The sequence below is a fragment of the Chenopodium quinoa genome, unplaced genomic scaffold, assembly GCF_001683475.1.
Source record: "Chenopodium quinoa cultivar QQ74 unplaced genomic scaffold, ASM168347v1, whole genome shotgun sequence".
NCBI lineage: Eukaryota > Viridiplantae > Streptophyta > Magnoliopsida > Caryophyllales > Amaranthaceae > Chenopodium > Chenopodium quinoa.
Genome location: NW_018744603.1, coordinates 82,765 through 106,177, shown reverse-complemented (window position 1 = coordinate 106,177; position 23,413 = coordinate 82,765). Strand labels below are relative to the sequence as shown.

General features: G+C 35.1%; 1 long non-coding RNA gene and 1 pseudogene across 2 annotated transcripts; both read right to left on the bottom strand.

Annotated features, from left to right (window-relative positions):
• Window positions 1–1,677: 1,677 nt before the first annotated feature.
• LOC110699912 lies at window positions 1,678–3,433 on the bottom strand. Of its 2 annotated transcripts, XR_002507011.1 has the most exons (4): window positions 3,273–3,431; window positions 3,100–3,183; window positions 2,041–2,281; window positions 1,678–1,953 (listed from the first exon to the last, which is right to left on the bottom strand). It is a non-coding gene; the product is annotated as an uncharacterized LOC110699912 (long non-coding RNA). The 2 variants fall into 2 exon arrangements; XR_002507010.1 differs by having other exon boundaries at window positions 1,678–2,281; window positions 3,273–3,433.
• Window positions 3,434–15,692: 12,259 nt separating this feature from the next.
• Window positions 15,693–18,616, bottom strand: LOC110699968 (annotated as a pseudogene).
• Between the last annotated feature and the right edge of the window lie 4,797 nt (window positions 18,617–23,413).

Here is a 23,413-nt window from a genome sequence, read left to right as displayed (position 1 = left end):
TTTTATCCAAATTTTATATGGTTGGATATCCCTTGAAATTATTTTTCCAATGATATATTATAATATCAATTCCGAGCTATAACGGAAAAGATATGAATAAAATGTCAAACTCTATCCAAAACTGACACCGTCTCACTATTTCGGCCATATCTTTTATTCTAAAAAATATTTTTATCTGATTATAATTGACATAGAAAGTAGACTTGAATATATTTCCAACGATATCTTATTTATCTTATTCCGATATCTAGATCAAAAGATATGATAAAAACAAAAACCGCAAAAAACTGCTGTCTATCGCAAGAGTTTTATCCGATTCGAGTTCTTATCTTTTCTTGATTATTCGACTCCTCTTTTTTCTCTATAAATAGAGGTCATATCTCCCCTTTTTTCAATCATCAACAAGCTTGATCACCAAATCACTCTCTCTTCCTCTCTTTTACACCAAAAATCATTCCCTTCTCTCTCTCTCATATTCTAAGCCTTAAACCTATATTTCTAATTACACCATTCTTCCCTTAAGCACTCCAAGGAGTTCATATAATACCCAAAATTCTATACTTAAACCAAGGCGTGAAAGGTATAATTGACGAAGGGTTTGGACTAAATCAAATCTACCTTTATTTAATTTAATTTTCATTTGATTTATATTTTTGTTGAAGTTACTAACAATTTATTCATGATGTAACAATCCAAGGAAACGCGAAAAGTGAGTAATTAATCACTTAATTACTCTTATTTTTATTCTTGTTGCTAGTATCATGATTAGGTTTATTATTATTTGGTTTGACTAACAATTTATTGTTGAATTGCTTCCAATATTAATGTTTATTTTATTATATTTATTATGATCACCATATTGCATGTTTGAAGGGAATATGTAATTGAAAATCACGCCTAATAAGATAATTTGGACAACCGGTTTAGGTTCCTTTTTAATCTTGTTATTAATTCAAGTGGTCACAATATTTTAGAATAATGTGTTGCATTAATATACAACCAATTTAGCTTAATAATAGTTTGGAACAAATTGAATTTTTGTTTGCATGCCTTTGAGATCGCAGGAATCACTTTTCACTATAAGAATCGAGTAGAGGCCAATACGGGCGAATGTGACTCCATGACTCACTTCGTACCATCATCCCCAATCCTCCTTTCGTGGTTCCGAACCATATGGAGTTAGTAATCTCATGGATTCTGAATGGAGTGTAACCTTCACGGGTCAATCGTTACTATCGTTGTCCCTTTATCGTGGTTGTCTTTTTATGATCCGTGAACGGTTTACAATTTCCTTAAAAACTTGTTTTCGGCTCCGTACTTTCCTTGTCCCTAATCGTATATGTCAATTCTCACTTCCTATGAGTGCCAAGCATATTCACAACATGCTTTAATGTAAGCGCACTTCGAGCGACGCCTACAGTACCCATATTTTTGGTACCCGAACCAAATATCCGAACCGAACCAATAAGATGACTTTTTTGTTTGGGTCTTTTTATGTATTTAACACCTGTGTTTTTTTCTAGTTTTTTTTTTTACTTGTGTATTTTTTACTATAAAAATTCAACCTGAATACCTGAAAAGTACATTAAAAATCCATAATTTCAAAAATAACCATCTGAACAAAAAAAAAATAGTCCATGAATTAAAAAAATAACAACCAAATAGTCTGATACAAAATTACAAACAACAGTTTCTTATAAAAGAAAAACTAAAAAAGTCCATAGTCCAAACATACAGTTTCTTATACAGCTTATTACATATCCTTAAAATAATGTCTATTGATTAAAAAAATGCTGCCTTAAGTCATCAATGACTTCTGCCTTCAATAGTCCAATTACAAACAAAGAAGGATTGTTCTTTCGTGCTTATAACAGCTCCTTCATGCTTCTAACAGCTCCTTCCTCTAATCATCATCAACAAAGAGGGATTGTTCCTCACCAAGTGGTAAAATTACTTTAAAAAAAAAGTAAGAAATAATAAATAGGAAGATATCAGACTTGAAGAAACTAAAAAAAAAAAGAGAAAATATATAAATGTTACTTGATTCAATTTTTTCCATATCTTCAAGTCTCTCCTCGAGTATAAGTGGACCTTGAGATGTACGTAACCAATCTTGAGCACAAATCAAGGCTTCAACCATCTTGCTCAAAGGGGTCATTACTTTCCATCATATGACAAGGGTCAACTCCCAAGGCTCGGGAGGAGGACTTGGAATTGGAGGAGCTTGACTTGTAGCGGATAAGTCTTCCATCTCCCCACTACTTCCAAATTCCATACACTCCTACAAATGAAAAAGAAAAAAAACAAATAAGTTCAATCATGTATACACAAAAAACAAGAAACACATCAGTAAGCCACTAAGGTTGGCAGATTAAACACTTTTGCATATATCAGTGAGAGCAATATACTGAAATTATGAGGATAATTTGTCATTAGTTGGCAGCTTAAAGATGTCGCTTTAATTTACAATTGCCACAACCTGCCTTGTTCTCAATCTATCCCCCCAACTATTAATGTATTGAAAGACATAATAATTAATAAGCTGCATTTGCACCCAAAGACCTATAGTGAATGTATACGGCAACCCTACCAAACAAACACATGCTTGCATATATTGCATTTAGCTTTACTACCAAACATAGAGAAAAATATCGCAAGTCAAGCTATGTCCCTCTTTTGATATAAATCAAGTCAAGGAAATAACAGTCATAAACTCATATAAATTATCAATTACACAATGAATAATAGTCATAAACTCATATAAATTATCAACAAACTAAAGAACACTATCATTGTAAACATTAACTAAGACTAAAGAACACTATCATTGCAAAATAAGTAGGGAAACATCAAGAGTATTAAATTTGGCTCGAAAAATAACAATAACTTCTTCTGGCAAAAATTAAAAAATTAAAAAAATTAAATAGAAAAATTCTAACAACAAATATCGCTGGTTTCAATTGTTCATACCTTTAGCAATTTACCAATAGTTTAATAATCCACCTTAGGAAATCCCTAAATTGACTACATCGAATTTAATTGACGATAAACCCTAGAATGCGAAATTGATGTTCGATGATTTTAAGATAAACATCTTACCTTAGAATGACGCTGCCTCAAATCTCAATGGAGCAGAGAAAGCTCACAAGACGGCAAGCCGCTTCAATGGAGACTCAGAGTACGCTTCAATGGAGGAGAAACAAAGTTAACAAACAATTAGAAGAAAAATAGAATCCATTGCAAATAATTAGATCTAGAAAAGGAATAATTACCTGAGATAGACTTAAAGAACCAGAGATTAGAGAAGAGGAGGAGGAGGAGGAGGAGAGAGAGGGGGATGGAGGCTGAGTGAGTGAGTGAGAAATGAAAAAAGAATGACATCAAATTAGGGTTCCTTTGTTTTGTTTGTTCTTTTTTTTAATAAAAAACACGGCTTTTTTCATAACTAAACTGTTCCAATTTTATTAAAAACAAAACTGATATTTTAGATATTCGGGTACCCAAAACTGCGTTAACGAGTACCGCTACCCGAACTATTAATTTCTTAATGGTTCGGTTACCCGATCCGTATCTTTTTAATGGTTAGGTACCTAATTTTTCAGATCGTTTACGTTTCGGTTTTTCGGGTTTTTGATTTTTCGGGTTTTTTTGCTCAGCCCTATGGGGAATTGATATTATTGGTAAAATCACCCCTCCAGGGACAAGAGGTCACGAATACGTCCTAGTAATAATTGATTATTTCACAAAGTGGATTGAAGCACAATCATATGCTAAACTCACTGCAAAACATGTAGCACTCTTTATCGAAAGGAATATTATTTGTCGATACGGAGTCCCACATGAGATGATAAGTGACAATGGAACTCACTTTCAAGCAGAATGTCAAGAATTGTTACAAAAATATGGCATTCAACACCATCACTTTTCCCCTTATAGACCTCAAGCAAATGGAGCAGTTGAGGCGGCTAATAAAAATCTAAAGACCATTATCGAGAAAATGACAGAAAATGACAAGGATTGGCGTGACAAACTCCATTTCGTACTTTGGGGTTATCGCACGTCAATTCGCACATCAATAGGAAATACGCCATTCTCCTTGGTTTATGGAATGGATGTCGTACAACCTGTAGAGCTAGAAATACCATCTCTACGCATTGCATTAAAAGTAAACTCGATGAAGTCGAATGGACTAGAGCAAGATATGAGGAGCTAACTCTACTCGATGAAAAGCGACTAGAAGCTTTACATCATACCCAATGCTATCAAACCTGCATGGCTAGGCACTTTAATAAAAAGGTCAAGACAAGAAACATCAAAGTAGAAAACTTGGTGTTAAAAGCTCTAAGGAAAAACGTTTTGGATCCAAGAGGCAAATTTAGGCCTAATTGGTCCGGACCATATATCGTCAAAACCATCCTATCAGGAGGTGCAGCAAAACTAACTGAAATGGATGGCAATGAGTTCTCGAACATGACGAACCTTGACCAACATAAAAAGTACTACCCATAATTACTTGAGTAGGACAGTCAAGTGAACGACGTTTGGCTTGATTCCTTAGGAAAGGAAACATAGGCAACCCTTTACAGGGTGCGGCCACTTTAATTTTCGCAAACCTCGAAGCAATAAGAAATTCGACAGAATAGCAGCGCCACAGAAAGAGGTTTGTTGCCTGCCGACAGACTGCAGCGCAAAGCGACAGAGCCTATCGCTCGGCGACAGGCAGCAACGTCTGGCGACAGACGCAAAACAGCGACGCCGCTTTTCTGCGAATATCTAAGCAAATTTCGGTGTATTTCGGAAAATTTTTTACTTCCGTACTCGAGAAAATTTCCATAAAATAAAATAATTAAAGTTGTTTTCACTGCTTTAATAAATTAAATTAAAAAAGTTGATTTAATTAAAAAAAAAGCTGAAATTTCATTAATAAAATAAAGTAAAAATTACATTATTGATTGAATTTAAGTAAAAGCTTGATAAAAAAAATTGACTTTAAATTTAAACTAGTCTAATAAATTGAAAGTTAAGCAATGCTTCAATCTTTCTTTGCCCTCCTCTAATTTTTATCCGCATCCTCTTCATCGTCCATGACTTTAGCTAGTAGGAATCCTTTAGAGGACCTACATTGAATTTTAGAGTAAATGGTTTCTCCCTTAGTTAGGACTTTATTCCCTTAGTTTCAAGAGGCAAAGACTTTATTCCACTCATGGCGACCCATTTTAGAGAAGCGTTTCTTTCGCCTCACAAAGCAATTTGGAGTGTATTTTTCAATGTTGTCAGGAGGACTAATTAATTCTAGTCTCTCCTTTAGCCATATTGTAGACACCCATTTGTGTCTCCTCAAAACCAAACCCAGTGATGAGTACCTTTCACGTCGAATCATAATCGAATGAAGCGAAAGTGTGGAAAGTCTAGTGTTGCGGATAAGTTTTAATTTCTTTTCTCTTCTCTCTATTTTTGAAAACTTATTTTAAGAAAACAGCCAATCCAGTTTGGTTAGTCCATGATATGGGTCCAATAATAGTGTAGTTGGATGGGACTTGACAAGACCTTTCCAACGATATATTATAAGCCCAATTCCGATGACTATTGAGGAAGTTATGGCCAATTTACTAAACTGGGCCCGGTTTGAGCTTTATCTACGGCCCAATCATCTAAGGGAGGGCCTAATATGATTTATCATTCCTAATGCAATTAGGAATGGTTTTAGTCTTCTAGTTTCTTCTAGAAGGTTCTTTTCATTCTTAATTCAATTAGCATTGATAAATTGACTTTTGTTGACTTTTCAGAGTTTTAATTAAAATCAAAAAGCATTTTCGAGGAAAAGGTAAGATTTTATCCTCCAGTACGGCAAACTTATCTGATTTTCAAAAACGCGTCAAAAACAGGCTTGGCGCTTGACTCCAGGCATTGGCGCCTGGAACCAGGCCTGGCGCCTGGTGCTAGCCATTGGCGCCTAGCGCCAATTAGTTGGTGCTGGCACCAACTCTGTTTTGCGTGCGCCAACCTCGTTTTGCGTGCGCCAAGTGCTCTGTTTTGATATTTTTATCTTTTTGGCTGATTTCTCTATAAATTACGTATTAAAAACTTCGTTTTCATTCACCAATTCTCACGAATTCTCACCTACAACCAGTTTTCATTCGCAATCATTAATTCTCTCTTAATTCATTCATCAATTCATCTTTCTTTTTCTCTTTTCTAACCTTGCCTTTTAATACAAAATTCCGCATTCGCAAGATCTAGAAACACCTAGCCATATTCGAAGTTACCTTCGCCCTAGGCGTGAAAGGTTTAATTTCTGAGGGTTTGGTCCAAAATCTCTATTTCAATTATTTAATTTAATTGTTTGTTTATTATTTTCCTTGAAGTTACTAACGTGTGTATTTTGTTATTAGAAAGAGGTACGAGGCATCAAAGTAAGTACTTTAATTGATTTTTATTGATATTATGATGTAGAAATCATGTTTAAATTGTTATTATGATATTCCTAGTATCATGTCTAGAGTAATTTTAATATTTAATATGATTGTTACAATGCTTCCTATGTTCTTCCTAATATTTATGGTTGTTAGTATCATGTTAGGGTTAAAGATTTGATTTTTATTGCTTAGTGACATGCTAGGATTTGTTATTATTCTTATTAGTATCATGCCTAGGATCCTGCCATTATTATTATGCTTTAATATTAACATGAACATGATTATGATTATAATTGTTATAAGTTATGATGATTATGAATATTATTATTATTATAATTTTGATGATGATTATTTTATTTATGAATATTATTGTTTTGATTATGATTATAATTTTATAATGATGATTGTTATTATTGTTATGATTATTAATGATTATAATTATTATTTATTAATGTTATGTTGCTTGATATTTATTATTATTGCTTGATCACGCCTTTTATGCATATTTAAAGGGAATTTGTACTTGTAATCACGCTTATATAAGATAATTAATAATCTTGTTAGGGTTAATTTGATTATAATTTCAAGTGATCGCCAATAATAGTTTATTTGTGCATTAATATTCAACCAACATAGATAAACAGGTTTAGGGTTTAACCTATTGATTGCATGTTAATTAAAAAGCGCACATGAATACGATCAGAATAAAGTAGAGGCCTATTATTAGGGCAGGTTCAATCTCTTTTAGGTTGGATTTGTACCTTCATTCCCGAACCCTTATTTGGTTCTAGACCTTATGGAGTTGACGATCTCTTGGATCGTTAAGGGGTGTAACCTTCACCCTGTGAACGGTTTACAAGTTCCTAAAACTTGTTGGCGACTCTTTTGCTCTATCTTCTTCCCTTTTGGACGCCACGGTACTTTAGTGTATGATCACAGTGGGGTTCAAGATAGGGGTTAACGCTTGAAATTTATTCCCTACACATATCTGCAAAAAAGTTCAATGCAAATAAATTAGTATTACTATAAAAAATATGTTTTTGATTTCTGTAATTAAAAATATTATTTTTCTACCTGTAATAAAATTGTGGAGCCCCGAAAAGGTGCTTTCGGATTTTTCTTTAATTCATCAAGACTAAGCATAGTCTCTCCAACAATTAATGGCATTGGATTCCTTCCAGATTCAATTTGCTCTAAAACAGTTAATATAATTGATTGACCCTCATTAGTTCTACCACTAGTGAGAAGATATTGGTTAAGCATGCAAAAGAGAAAAGTTCTTCTTCTATAAACATGAAAAGATTCAGAATAAGGTCTATCAAAGTAGTGGCATGCAAATTCTTTTAGATTAACTACGCTACCATCTACAATATTTGTTAGATCTCTGTCCTTTAAATTAAAGAAGCGCTCAAAATCTTTATAATAATATTCATTCACTCTAGGGATTACCGCAAGATCTAATGAAGGGAAGCCAAGGATGGCACCAAATTCTTCCGGTAAAGGGATAATTTCATCACACCCTAATCTAAAGCAATGTGTATCTATGTCACAATATTCTAGGGCGGTATAAATAAAATCTATGTCAAGATCTACCCCGTTAATACTATAAATACCTCCCATGTGAAAAAGTCGAGTTCTTTTCTTTCTTTAGCAGTTAAAAACCGACTCCATTCACGAGTAAAATTGCTAAAACTCTTAGTGACTAAAGACACGATTATTTGTTGAGAAGCTAAGACTATAATTAATCTGTTCGAATAATACAAAAAATCGGCAGATTAAGGGGCTATTTATTTACAAAATCGATGCAGTTTGTCTCCGGAAAGGATTCGGAGGCAGCGCACTGCAGCCCCAGACGACAAGCTTGTTGCCTTGCAATAGAGTCTGTCACCTGGCGACAGCAGCAGCGTTCGGCGACACTGCAAAGCGCTTGGTGACAAGCAGCACTACAACGCTTCCTCAATGTGCTATGCAAACCGCGTTTTTTCTGGCTATGATTAAAATTTGTACAATGACTTTACAATTTCGCCCCTTGCTCAATTATCCCCACATATATTAATATATTTTCCTTCTTTTTTTCTTTTTTGGATTTATACAAGCTTAATTAAATTTAGATTTGTTTCAAGTCCTATTTATTTTTCAATTTTTTTTGGGTGGGGGGGGGGGGGAGAAAGTCGGATACCCTCATTAGTAATAAAAATGACGGAAATTTTTGCGCGAATTTTTTGCGCAAAATTAATCACAAAATTTATTTTTTTTTGCACGCACACACATGCACATAAAAATGAAAAATAAATGCAAAGATAAAACATTCATAATAGATAAAAGTCTTTATATACAAAACATGTCTAACAAATGTGTCTAATAAACGAGTCAGTCGGCAAAGTCCTATAAAAGTCAAAATAAAACAACACAGGTTCAACTACGGTGCTGGAGGACGCAGATGATGAGGAACGTTCATCCTATCAAAGAACTGCGCAGATCGAGGAGTATGCTCCGCACCAGCTCTAGTCTTGCCAGGAGTAGGGAAACTCAACTCAAGACCAGTCCACCCAAGGTTGCCCTGGTGATGAATCAGCAAAGGCTGAGGCTGCGGAGGCTGCTGCGACGACGAGCCAACCTCGTACGTGCCACCACCTACCGGAGCTGATGTCGCCTCTCCTTGGCCCATCGGCCCAGTCCGTGCACCCTCAGATGAAGAGCCCGAGCCCTCCAATGCCTCAGTCCGAACAGCATCAGATCGGCCGCCTTGGCCACCAGAAGTAGTGCTGCGACGCCTCGTGCCAGACTTGGCCGGCTCTCTCCTCGCCTCGGGTCTCGTCCGAGCACGTGAAGGGATAGGCTGTCCTTGCAAAAGTAAATTAAGTCAGATGCAAAGAAAATAGAAACATAAACAATGCAGAAATAAAGAGGAAAAGCTACCTCCCGAGCAGCGTTGTTGCGACGACAGGAAGCCACGTTCCTCATCCGCACTAGCTGGCTCCAAAAGGCGTCTATGCACCTTGCCATCGCCAACACCACCTCGCGCGAGAACTGTCAAGAGACAAAGTCAGTAGCGATACAAGACAGATATAAACAAATAGCAAGTAAATAACTCACCCGAGTCTGGTGACGAGGGATGGATCGCTCTACGAAGCCCTGATCCTCAGGAGCCGGAGCAGTGGCGGATCTTGGAAAATTTTATTTGGGGGGCCGAAAAATTAAAATCTTATACTTATGACGTCATAAAATATTGACCTCATAAACTTATACTTCCAATATTAAATTAAAATTGAAAGTAATTTTTTTAAGGATATTTTCAAAAGTTATTACAATTTATTATTTAATATCTAACTACTCCGTAAATAATTGAAGATATTCAAGTATGTTATACAGTTTTTAAAATAAATTAAATAGATTGACAACCTGTGACAGTCTATCAAATTTAACCAAATAGAGCTGAACATGTTATTTAGTTAAAGAAAAAAATTAATTTCACACAATGATACTAAAAGAGTACATAAAAAAAGCTATGACTACGTAGCTATCTAATAAAAAGTAGAGTAAATTACTTTTAAAAAAAAAAAGTAAAGCAAATTTCTCATGATGTTTACTATAAAAAAAAATATTGATATTGTGGGCCCTGACTAAAGCTTATAAATTGTAATGCCAAAATAATAGATAAAAGAAAAAAGAAATAAAAAAAAATAAGAAAGATGTGGCCCTTGGTAAGTTATTTGGGCTTGCATATCCTTTAACTATTTAACATGGGCTATTTTTTATACCGGGGTAAATATCATTTTTTTGGGCTTCTACTAGGGGCCAGGCCCCAGATGGCCCCTATAAAAGATCCGCCTCTGAGCCAGAGGGATCATCTCCTCCACAAGGTCGTACATCCCCTGATAGCTGATGGACATCCGGGGAGGAACGAACTTAGTTGGCTCAGTCTGGCAAAAAGCAAACCAAAGTGAATAAAATACCACTTGTGGGCTACTTAGCAAAGAAATAAAAGATAAAAAATCATATCGCCGCCTCCTCAGACAAAATAGGGGTCGGAGCTAACAACAGCAACAAGTCCTCCTCGTAGTATCGCCCCGAGCTAGCATAAGATTGCCAAGGGGCACCGGCAGGCGACCTCTCCGCCAAGTTGAGCAGCATCGCGACATGGAACATGTGGCGTGGCGGAGGAGCAGGGAAGACGAAGATATATGAAGAGTGCTGAATAGCGACTCTCTCTACTAAGTACACCGCCGCCTCATACGTCCCCTGAAAGTAGTGACGCTCGGCGGTGTACTGCGCAGCCAGCGCAGGAATAACCAGACCGTCCCATGGACGGTATAATACCTCAGGCTTTTGCAAATTATGTCTATAAGGTAAAGCTCTACCAAAAAAAACAATATAAAAGACAAATACTATTCAAAAGGAACATACCGAGAGGATCAGCTCTCGGACATGGGCAGTAGCCACCTAGTCACTGAAACGACCTCCCCAATAGGCGCCAACAGGGAGCTCGCGAGGAAATGGTCTCGCCGGCACAAGCGAAGGAAAGTACTCGTAGAACTAAATCTACAAAGATAGAAAGAGATTAGCAAGTGCTAATAAAGGTCTAGAGCTAACTTTTTAAAGAGATAAAATATACCTCTACGACTCTCTAGAATCTAGAGAGAGCGATGTTTCCTGTGTAAGGCCGATGGCGACAGGAGTCTCGCAACCCCCGTAAGAAGTCAGCGTAGGCCAAGCTGGCCCAATCGAAAGTCCCGATCAGCTGAAGATCGCGGAGAGCAGGAAGGTAGTAAAGCTGCACCCTACTATCCTTGTTAGGGAAAAAGGTCCCTGACAGTAAAATAAGCGCAAAGATGCGCACCCACTGCTCTCGGGTGGTCGCATCGTCCTCAAAATCCATCGCCAGAGTCAACCGGCGAATGCACCTGGAGCTAAATCGTGATGGCTCCACCTCGGCACGGGCCCGAACAGCGATCGGACCCAACAACTCCTCAACCATAGGAGAGAAATCACTAATAGAGATGTCGAACGGCAGCGCAATCTAGTGAAACTCCAGTCCTGAGAAGAGACTGAAGTCAGCTGGGGTGATAGTCATCTCACCCCAAGGAAAGTGAAAAGTGTTGGTGGTGTCCCAGAAGAATTCCACCAAAGCACGAACCACGTGGTGGCTCGCGTCGAACGAATACATGGCCTGAGTAGCCCGAAACATGGCAGTTAGCCCACAAGACTCCCAAAACAGTCGCAGCCCCTCATCGCCGCTAAAATACTTGATGTATAGCTTACCTATGGTCTCGTTGCCCAAGCCATGGCTGTGCGTCCTACCGCTCACAATCCCACGACGCACCCTCTTAGAAATGTGGTGCTCGGGGGCAAAGAACAATGTCCGCTCGTCCCACTCAGGAAGGGGACCGAGAGAGGTGGACAAATCCGCATCCTCCTGAACGGGCTCGTGCTCCCGTTGTGTGTCTCGGGATCGGGAACCGGAACCTCGCTGTCTAGCCATACTACATTGTGAAAAATTGACAAAAATTAAGGCTCTTTAGTATCTAAGGTTCGCCTAGTCGCATGATGCTATGTTCGCAAAAAAAAAAAAAAGTAAGTATTACTAAAACAGAGCATAATTTCAATTCAAGCATATATGGCATTTTTCAAGAAATCAAACAATTTCTTTCAATTTTATGATAATTATTATGACAAATTGGACAAGAATTGCTAGCAAAAACATCAAGAACAAGCCACATTGTTCTCACGACCTTAAGAAGTTCAACAATGGTGAATCGCACATTTCTTCACCAAATTGAGTTAAACAAGTCTCAAAATACACCCAAGGCAATATACAAACATAATCAAGCAATTTCATGACATAAAATTTGACAAACAAAGCGAATTTAGCAATATAAGTTTCGAATTTTCAAGAAATCGTGAATAAACATGTGCGAAATTCAGCAAAATTCGAGTGAGTTTGGAAAAAACTTACATAGATCAGCAAACTAGATGAACAAGGCTTCGATTTGCAACAAGTTTAAGCGAATTTGGTTGAGAAACGGGCGAAAACCAATGATTTGAACTTTCGTGGCGAAAACTCGAACGAAAACAACAACAACAGCGAAATGAGGAAGAAAGGGCTTTTATTCAGAAAACCCGAGTGCAGCGCCGCACGACAACTCTATCGCCGCGCGACAGAGTGCAGCGCCGGGCGACAAGAAGAAATTGCGGAGACATCAATTTCTGGCGGACGTTGGAGCGGCGATAGGATTTGAGGCCTCACAGAATGATTATTTGTACCTCGTACAGAAGTTTGGGTTCCTTGGTATGCTAGTTAGCCCCTCTAAGAAACTTGACGTGATTTAGTAATCGGCTCGGTTACAATCGCATTAAGTGATCGACCTGATAAATGACCGTCTCACTTAGCTTAAAGCGCCTAAACATTGGCTCATCGCAAAGGCACCGACATAATGGTTCATAAATAGCAAAGGCACCGATATAATGGTTCACAAACAATAGAAGCACCGACATATTGGTTCACAAGCAAGCAAAAGCGCCGACGCACTGGCATAGCAAAAGCAAGTTTAAGCGAACTTTAAGGGATCGACAAGCGTTGGTCTTCGGTGATATTCTTCAAAGTAGTATCGCAACAAATGAGGATCACTTCAGGCGAAGCAATCTTCGATCATGTTCCCTGGCTTGTGGAAGATGGTCACAAAGCGATTAAGATCGTTTTAAGCGAAGTAGTCTTCAATAGGATTCTCTGGCTTGTAGAAGACTATCACAACGGAAATTGGAGGCAGTTACAGGCGCAGCAGTCTTCAGGCGGTATCCCCTAGCTTGAGGAAGATCATCAAAGCTCTTTGTTCAGAGACGCGTGGACATATCAACATCAAAACAGCAAGATGGCATTCCCTAGCTTGTGGAGGTTGTCTTAACAACAATGCAGCAACAAATCAGTTACTCTCAGAGACGTGTGCTCGACGGTGCTAGATACGCATTTCTTAACTCTCTTATCTGTTTTAACTAACGCTAGTTTAGCAGGTATCGGTGTTAAAAGAATGATTTGGAATCGCAGAACATTCTGAATCATTCTCCATCCCTATCGATACTTAGACTTTTGTTTTCGAAACTTACGTTTCTCCAAACTCAGTCAAAGTGGGGGCTTTTGTAGACACCCATTTGTGTCTCCCCAAAACCAAATCCGGTGATAAACTTTCACGTCAAATCATAATCGAATGAACTGAAAGTGTGAAAGATTTAGTGTTGCGGTTAGTTTTAATTATCTTCTTTCTCTCTGTTTTCGAAAACCTATTTTATGAAAAGAGTCAATCCAGTTTAGTTTGGTCCATGGAAAGGGTCTAGTAATGGTATAGTTGGATCGGGTTCGAAAAGAGCTTTCCAACGATATATTATAAGCCCAATTTCGATGAATAATGAGAAAATTATGGTCAAATTACTAAACTGGGCCCGGTTTGATCCTTATATGCGACCCAATGATCTAAAGGAGGGCCTATTATGAATTATCATTCCTAATGCAATTAGGATTGATTATAGTCTTTTAGAATCTTCTAGAAGGTTCTTTTGAATCCTAATGTGATTAGCATTGATAATTGAGTTTTATGAGTTTTACTTAGAATAAAAGAAGTTTTTTAAATGAAATAACGATTTTACCCCTCGTACGCTTAATTTTATCAAAAATATGAAAACATGTGGAAAACTGCGTGCAGCGCCGTACAACAGGCTGATGTGTGCTCGACGGTGCAAGTTACACACTAGCGATAGGCCTGTCGCGCGGCGACAGAGGATAGTACGGCGACATCGTCGTGTTTTATTCTTCTTGATACTCCGATTCTTTTTTATCATATTCCGGCTTATTTTCGTTATAATTAGACTTCTTAAACCTCCGTTTTGAATTTTCAACTCTCATCAAGAAATTCTTGATATTTTCATTCTCTCTTTCTAAACTAGCCTTTTCACAAACAAAATTCCGCATTCACAAGATCTAGACACGCCTAGCCCAATTCGAAGTTGCCTTCGCCCTAGACGTGAAAGGTTTGATATTTCTGAGGGTTTGGTCCCAAATCTTTATTTCAATTATTTAGTTTAATTGTTTGATTTTATATTTTCCTTGAAGTTACTAACGTGTGTATTTTGTTATTAGAAAGAGGTACGAGGCATCCAAGTAAGTGTTTTAATTGCTTTATTAATATTATGATTTAGAAATCATGGTTAGATTGTTATTTTGATTCCTAGTATCATGTTAGGTTGTTATATTGCTTCCTAGTATCATATTTAGGGTGATTTGCTTCAATTATGATTTCTATGATGCTTCCTATTGTCTTTCTTAATATTATGTTAGGGTTAAAGCATTGATTTTTATTGTTTAGTGACATGCTAGGGTTTGTTATTAATCTTGTTAGTATCATGCCTAGGATCTTACTAATATTATGCTCTAACATGATTATGATTTTTTTTATGATTTATGATTATAATTATTATTATTATCATTATTGTTATGATTATTATGTTGATTATATTTATTGTTATTGTTTGATCACGCCTTTTATGCACGTTTAAAGGAAAATTGTACTTGTAATCACGCTTAATAAGATAATTAATAATCTTGTTCAGGGTTAATTTGATTATAATTAAAGTGATCATCAATAATAGTTTTATTTGTGTATTAATATTCAATCAACATAGATTAAACAGGTTTAGGGTAAACCTAATGATTGCATGTTAATCAGAAAACGCACATGAATACGAGAAGAATAAAGTAGAAGTCTATTATTAGGGCAGGTTCTTCCTCTTTTAGATTGGATTTGTACCTTCATCCCCGAATTTCCAGTTTTGGTTCCAGACCTATTGGAGTTAACGATCTCTTGAATCGTGTGAATGGCTTACAAGTTCCTAAAACTTGTTGGCGACTCTTTTGCTCTAGCTTCCTTCCCTTTGGACGCCACCATGCTTAAGTGTATGATTACAGTGGGGTTAAAATTTGGGGTAATGCTTTCTCCTCTTTCTCTTTAATTTCATAACAGATTCTAATTTTTGACATTAACACTAAACAATTTAATCATCAATATTAGTAATTCTAATGAATGAGATAAAATTGTAAAAAATTATATGTTGTTATAATACTTATTGAGACGATTTTAACAAGATCACGCAAAAAATATGTTTTTATTTGCATATGAATCATAAAAAAGGTCAAGAAGAGGACGTGAATAGTGCAAAAGGTCAAGATATGTCAAATAAAAAAGTTCGGAGGGAGTATTTGGTTGTGCTTTAAGTTTATTAGGTTAGATATCATACCTGAAAATTTAATCTATAAATAAATGAGATACCAAAAATTAAACAAAACCATAGCAAGATCACTTAAGCTATTCAAAGAAGATAAACAAAAATTAGAGGCTTACAAGAGGGAAAAAAATCATCTTTACTAATCAGCAAGAGCTGTAATTTTTCTTTTTTTTGATATTTTGGTAGGATTTTGAAACCCTTCTTCATCATTAGCAAACTGAGCAGCAGTTTGAGCCCTAAGTTCTTCCAAAGTTTCTCCTTCTTTTGCTCTTTCTAGGACCTTAAGAATAAAATTGGTTCAGAATTCATGCAAAAAAACCCTAATGCATATTTACATTGGTTGAGCAAAATACAACTATGAACATTGAAGAAAATGTGAAAATAGTTTCTGTTCGATTAATTTACAGCATTGCAGCAAAAACTACATGAAACCTAAAGAATATAGGAGAATACAAACAGAAATAAAACTTACCAGGTGTCTCCCATACAAATGAGTATTCGATAGAGCATTGACAGCATTGTGAGCTTCTTGCTTGGTGACAAATTTGATAAATGCAAAACCCCTGTGTTTCCCAAATCTCATTGAAAGCCTCAAGGTCTTTATCTATTACACATGAAAGAGTTATTACTGTCAAATTGTAAATTCCAAAAAAAAAAAACCAACAAATAGAATCATACTACAAATAACACTTGACTAAAATCGGACCAATAACACATGGAATGGAGGGTACCAAATTGAATTAACCATTTTTGTGGATTAGGTCTAATTCATATTAATTTCACTTCAATAAAAATAAGTTAAATTCGGTAAAAATAACTGTAAAGAGTATATATATTAGAAAATAGTAAATAACTTCAATATGATAAACATATTTTGAGTTAGTAAAATTAACTCAAGCTAAGCAAAAATTGTTTTAGTTCATTAATAATATAATTTCACTTCAGCTAAAAACAAGTTGAAAAAAACAGGACCTAACTCTCATAAATAATTTTTAATTCCACAATCGACCCACTCACACAATATTTAATTTCATTCAACTAACTTTCTAAAACTTAGTGCTGGTATAAAATAGGGCACTTGAAAAAAACAATGGAGAGTAATGAATTGATGAGTGCACGAAGGTTTAATGTGTTCAAGTCTCTTCGTTTTTTGTCGGCTTGTTGGATCCAGTTAGTTTTTGACTTATTAGTGATGAGCTAAACTGAAATAGGTAGGCTAAAATCCAGCCCCACATGGCCACATGCACTAATTCAAACGAACAATGAATTCTAGCTAATGACATCAAGTCACCAACCCAATAATCTGACGATATCCCTTGAGTGTGTATGCAGTAACAAATATTCTTGTAAGGGGGTGAGGGGAAAAAATGTAGAGTATAACAGGCCTAGCAAAACTACTACTACTACTACTACTACTATAAAGCCTTAGTCCCAAATTGATTTAAAGTGAGATACATAAATCATAAAGGAACCATCCGCAAAAATTGTATTTGAAAAAAAAAGATAATATAAAATTGGACGAAAAATATGAACAAAACAAAGCGAGCAATAAAAGAGAAGCGGAAACAGATAAATAAATTTGGGAATGTCTGAAAATAGGTTTAAGAGAAAATAAAGAATAGAGGAATTATATGCGAATAAAAACACAGAAATAGTTTGATAAAAACATTGCCAAAGGAATCAAAAGTTTGTAAATGAGTTTATGTAAAAAAAAAAAAAAAGGTACTCTGTGAAGATGTTGGTTGGAGAAGCAGTTTTACCGGAACAAAGTATATATCTTACCTGACCAAACGGACTGAACAACTGTTTGAGATCCTTTTCTGTTGCCTCAAATGCTACATTTCTTACTATTATTTTTGTTGAGCTTTGATCATTTCCAGATTTCTTCAGAACTTTTTCATCCTTCTTAGCGTGGCGAAGTTCCAAAATTAAAGCATGTCCATCCAGCACAGTTCCCTACAAATAACCAAAATTACAATTGGTGGAAGCTCTAAAAAAGATCACAATAAGCTGCTTGTTTTCCATAACTTACAATTGCTGAGGTTGACCATAATAAACATAGCAAAAATAATAGTTATTTTACCTGTAAATCCCTGCATACATTTGTTGCTGTCTCCACAGAATCAAATTATAAAAACCTAAATCCCTTTGAAACATTCTTCCCATTTTTCAAGTGCTTTTTTATCTGGAGGGGGGAACAAAATTGAGTGTTACAAGCTACTGCGAGTAAAAGTTTTCAAACTATAATAGAGTGTGTGGCATGCTCACTTTGACGCTTAGAATTCTCCCTTCTTTCATGTTTTCACTGAAATGCTTCCTCAAAGTTTCATCAGCTGTCTTAAAATTCAAGCTCTTCACAAAAAGAGAACGCGACTGAAATGAAACAAATGGAAGTTGAGAAATAATACGGATAATATAAACTGCAACACACTTTTTTAATCACATATTAATAGTCCTATCAGAAGCCATTTGCTTCTGATATGCCAATATCTAAATTGACAGCTTGAGCCTTCACTAAAATGCAATTTCTGTTGAACTTATAAATAGAGATGAGAGAGGGAAAAAAAATAACAATCTGACGCAAATTTTCCAACAACTTCTTGCTAAAAGGTTTGTTGTACACCTATATACACCAAGCAAAGCTGAAACTTACCCAAATACCTTACCCGAACCAAAACTCAAACTCTTCCCATAATCATAACACCTATTATTGACACAACCCAAACTTGAACCACACCAACCCAACCCGACCATCAATCTGTCCAACAATGATTGTGTTATCACAATAAGCCTACTGGACATAAAATCAAATCGAACTCAAAACCAAATTGGACGATGCCTTAGAATCCTTACAAAAGCCAATCCAGAACCTGATTCAAACGACCTATTGCTATATCTACAACTGCATTAATGGGTTTTCGAGCCACCATTAATATTACACAATAACAAAAAGTTATTAGTCAATTTGTTTTCCTAGCATTCTAATTTTTATTGCAAAGCGAAACAAGGTTAGGCACGCCGGTGAGATGATAAAATCAGGTTTTATTTTACTTCGTTTGACTTTGGTTTTGACTTTACTTTCGTTGGTTGACTTGTTTTGAATGGTTTTGAAATTAGACTTCCGTTGTGTGTCTTTGATGGTTGCCTTAGCCGTTTTCACGGTGGCGGTAATATCTTAGATATTCCTGTTTAAATTTTTAAACAGGGCAAAACAGGTATTTTAAAAGAAAGGAATTTCTAGGGTGTTACAAAGTGATATCTGTGAGCTTTGGTTGAGATTTTATTATCACTAAAGCAAAAAAAAAATTATAACAAAAGGTTATTAGTCAATTTGTTTTCCTAGCATTCTAATTTTTATTGCGAAGCGAAACAAGGTTAGGCACGCCGGTGAGATGATAAAATCAGGTTTTATTTTACTTCGTTTGACTTTGGTTTTGACTTTACTTTCGTTGGTTGACTTGTTTTGAATGGTTTTGAAATTACACTTCCGTTGTGTGTCTTTGATGGTTGCCTTAGCCGTTTTCACGGTGGCGGTAATATCTTAGATATTCCTGTTTAAATTTTTAAACAGGGCAAAACAGGTATTTTAAAAGAAAGGAATTTCTAGGGTGTTACAAAGTGATATCTGGGAGCTTTGGTTGAGATTTTATTACCACTAAAGCAAAAAAAAAAATGTATTTAAAAGTGTTTTGTTTTAAAACTTGGCCAAGTGCTTATTTAATTAAACGGTGTTAAACTAAATTGTTTTGAATTTTATTTTTGTTTTTATTTTAGGAATGACCAATTTTTTTTTATGAAGAACATCCGATTTTTTTTATTTTTTTTTATTAAGGATGTCCGAATTTTTTTTAAGAAAGCCGAAAATTTTTCGGTCTTTTTCAAAGCTTAATTTTGAATTTATTTTAAAAAAAAAAATAAGGAATCAAAAATATTTTTAGTTTGTTCATGTTGTAGGAAAGCAGGGATTGAGGTAAGAAATATGTGTTAAAATCTTTTATAAGTATGTTGGTGAGCTTGGGTAGGAGAAGAAAGGGCATATAGGCTAGAATTTAATTTCTTTCCTATGTGCATATATATATTTTTTGTTAGAGGTGTTCAAGCATGTTGTATGACTAAATGTTTATTGATGACAACATGTAATATGTGAATCATTATATGTGAGCTATCAAGATTGTTTGTTTGAACATCGAACTTAATTTTATGCAAGAAATGTATTATATGGTTATGGGAAGGGTTTGCTATTGGTAGTTAATCCCATTTTATTGTAGGATCCCTAAACCTATACCCTATGAGTTTCTATGATGAGAATTTTGAGGAATGTTAAGGATTTTGAGAGTTCAATTGCTTATGTTAGGATGGTTCGCTTCAATGGTCTTATTTGAGATGTATTTTCGAAGAAATTTTGGATGCACATCATCACATGAATGTGAGTATTTTTTTTTTGGGATAATTTGTTTTTAAGATACGTTGTCTAGATATTAAAAATGAGTAATTTGAGTTTTGTACACTTGTGTATGGAGACACCAAGTTATAAGGATAAAGAGATTAATTTTAATGCATATGGTTAAGGAGCTTAAGGATGAAATCATTTGGGATATTATCTATTATGAGGAATATGTTTTGTCTTTGAGTATGAGTTTGAATTGGAATCAAAATTGAACAAGAGCCCAAGAGAGGTGAGCATAGGAATTTATTAGAGATGAGTAATGATGAAAGTTATTATATGAGTTGAGGGATACTCAATGTGGATTAATTGAAGTTTGACATTTTAAGCTTAGTGACTTATCATTTCTTATGATTAAAGTTATTTAATTTGGGATGGAGAATTGAGCATATATATTTTAATATATGGTTGGAGTTTTGAGAAGTTATGATCTTGTTGGAATATTGAGGACTCTTGTTATGTTGGACCTTAAATACATTGTCACATGTTCAACCTTGAGAATATTGACATATGTTATTTAGGAGTTATGAGTATTTATTCTTTCACTTGGGATATGAGGATAATTATTTTACTTCAAGGAGTCATTATGGGTAGCAATGCTATCATTTTGGAGAAAATTCTTGAATTTATTCACTTAATCTTTTAGATTTGTTCAACAACCTTATGATTTCTATTGTTTTCCAAGTGCTACTCATTTCTTTCTTCCCTTTGTGAGTAGCAGTTAATGGGGATATTTTTTTTTTATTTTTTATTTTTGATTGTTTGTTTAAGTATATGAATTTTGGTTGTTTATCAATCAAGATTTTATGTATTCAAATTATTGGGAATGAGGACATACAAAAATTTTACCTCAAACCTTAATTCGAATTAAATGATAATTGTTTCTTAATTGAGTTTAGTGGTTGGTGTTAGTTGATTAGAATAAGAGGAAGCTAAGTGTTTCAACCCAACCTATATAGCAACCAGTTTTATCATCAAGAAAGTATGGTAACAAGAAGCAATTTTAGTAATGGAATTATTTGAACAAGGTAGTAAGGCAAGCTTGACAGATTGCCAAGAAGGCAAGGATGATATAACCACCAACAATCCCATAGTGGGAAAAAGGTGAAACAAGATGGTGTTAAGAAGTGAAAACTATATATGTACTAAAGAGAGATCAATTCCTAAAGTTTTGACGGTTGAGTTAAAGAGTTACACAAGTTGTTTAAAAACAATTTGTGTCTTGAGAATTTGAGAGTGAATAAAAGTTTGTATGGTAAGTATTGGAGAGAGTTGATTTTTACCATGTCAGTGGGAACGAACAAGTTATGAATACATCCGATCTTATTTGGAGATGTTTGAGATAACAAACCCGAAATAAGTTTTACCAGTTTTTCATGCAGATTGAAAGAAAAGATAATGAGGTTTAATTAAGTGGAAATGAAAAGATTACTTGGTTTCGATAAGTACTCCAAGTTGTTAAGATCTCTCGGTATTCAAGGAAATGATATTACTTTAAACTTAAGGGAATGAGTTGAAGGATGGCGAACTATGAGTTTAAGGGTGGTTTTCAAGACATAAAGTCTTTGGGAGTTTGATTGAATCGAATTATAAATAATCAATTCATATATTATCTAAAAGAAAAGTGAGATAAAAAATAAAGATAAGGAATCAAATCAAGAAAGAAGGTAAGCGAAAGTTCAACAAAATGGCTAAATAGCTTTAAAGGAATATTTTGGAAATGATAAAAAGTTTGAAGGCATCTTGAGTAACTCTTGAAACTTAAGGAAATTTGAATTATGAAAACACTGTATACTTGAAAGTGTCGAGAATATTGAACTATGGATGTAAAAATGTCATAAAGGAGAAAGAGTTTATGACAAGATTTATGAATTTGATTGAGACTTGTTGAAATAACTTGAGTAAGGATTGTATATGAGGTGATTGAAGTTGAGATTATTTAGGGGTCACGAGATTTATTCACGGGATGCTAGAAGAAAGATTATGGATTTAATTGGAGGAAAGATGTAAGCACGGGAAATATAAGCAAGGATATAAAGGTTAAGTGAAGTTGGAGGTATTATATGGACATATTTGCATGTGGAGAAAGGGTTAATGTTGCATTGCTTAAAGGGGGTTTAAAGATACTATTGAAGTCATTGAAAGAAGGTTACATCACCCTGGAGAGCGCGTGTAATTGTTAAAGAAAGGGATGGAAGTGTCTGTAATGTGCCTATGGGGGATTGATCAATGTGACAAAGAAGTATAATTATCCTTTGCTTAAAAACGACGATTTGTTTGATCAAATGAAAGGAGAAAATATAATTTCGAGATTAGACTTGAGGATAGAACTACTAAGTAAAAATATTCGAAAGAGGATATTTAGAATTTGGTGCTTATGACAAGGTTTGGACGATTCGAGTTTTCATTTTTTCCTTTTGGGATAATGATTATTTTTGAATGAATTTTAAAGATTAAATTTTGAGATAGACTCTCACACCTAAGGATTTAAATATGTAACAAGAAATTATTGGAGTTGATAAAGGACCGTGGAAGAGACATTCAATGTCATTGAAAGGGAAGCAATGTATTGGGAAAATACGTTGCTAATAATGTTAAAGTTAAGGGGGAATAAGGAAATTAATCTCCTCGAAAGTGTTGGAAAAGGAAAGTTAAAAAAAATGTTGGGGTAACTACAGCATGAGACCAACAATATTCGAGGAAAAGAAGAAAAAAAATCAAGTAAAGAGTGTGAATTTGATCGAATTTGTAAGAGGATATGTCATTTAAATATTCATGGAGATAAAATCTTGAGTATACTTTGTAAGAGTAAGAAGTTTAAAGGAAATATAACAGAAGGAAAGTGAAATACAACCAGGAAAGGACAAGCTGCAAAAATGATTTAGTAAAGGTGTATTAAGGGTTTAGAGTGATTAATTTATTCGGATTGTGGTGGATAGATTGTCTAAGTCCGCAATGTTTAAAACCCGATGAAGGAGACTTCGAAGATGGAGCAACTTGCGAAGGCTTACATCAAATTCGTTTTGAGTTTACATGGAGTTCCTGAAAATATCATGTCAGATAAAAATTCCTAGTTTCTTTCAAAATCCTAGAAGGAGGTATACAGGAGAACTTTGGTAATACATTGGAGACGATTACAACCTCCACCCATTGGTATAATAGCGAAATAATATTTGACAGGGGAATTTATGCAGAAAAAAGCGTATTCAATTTCAAAAAAGGATGTAACAAAGTCACCATACAAGCCAACAACATTTTGAGGTTGGAATAAAAGAACCATGAA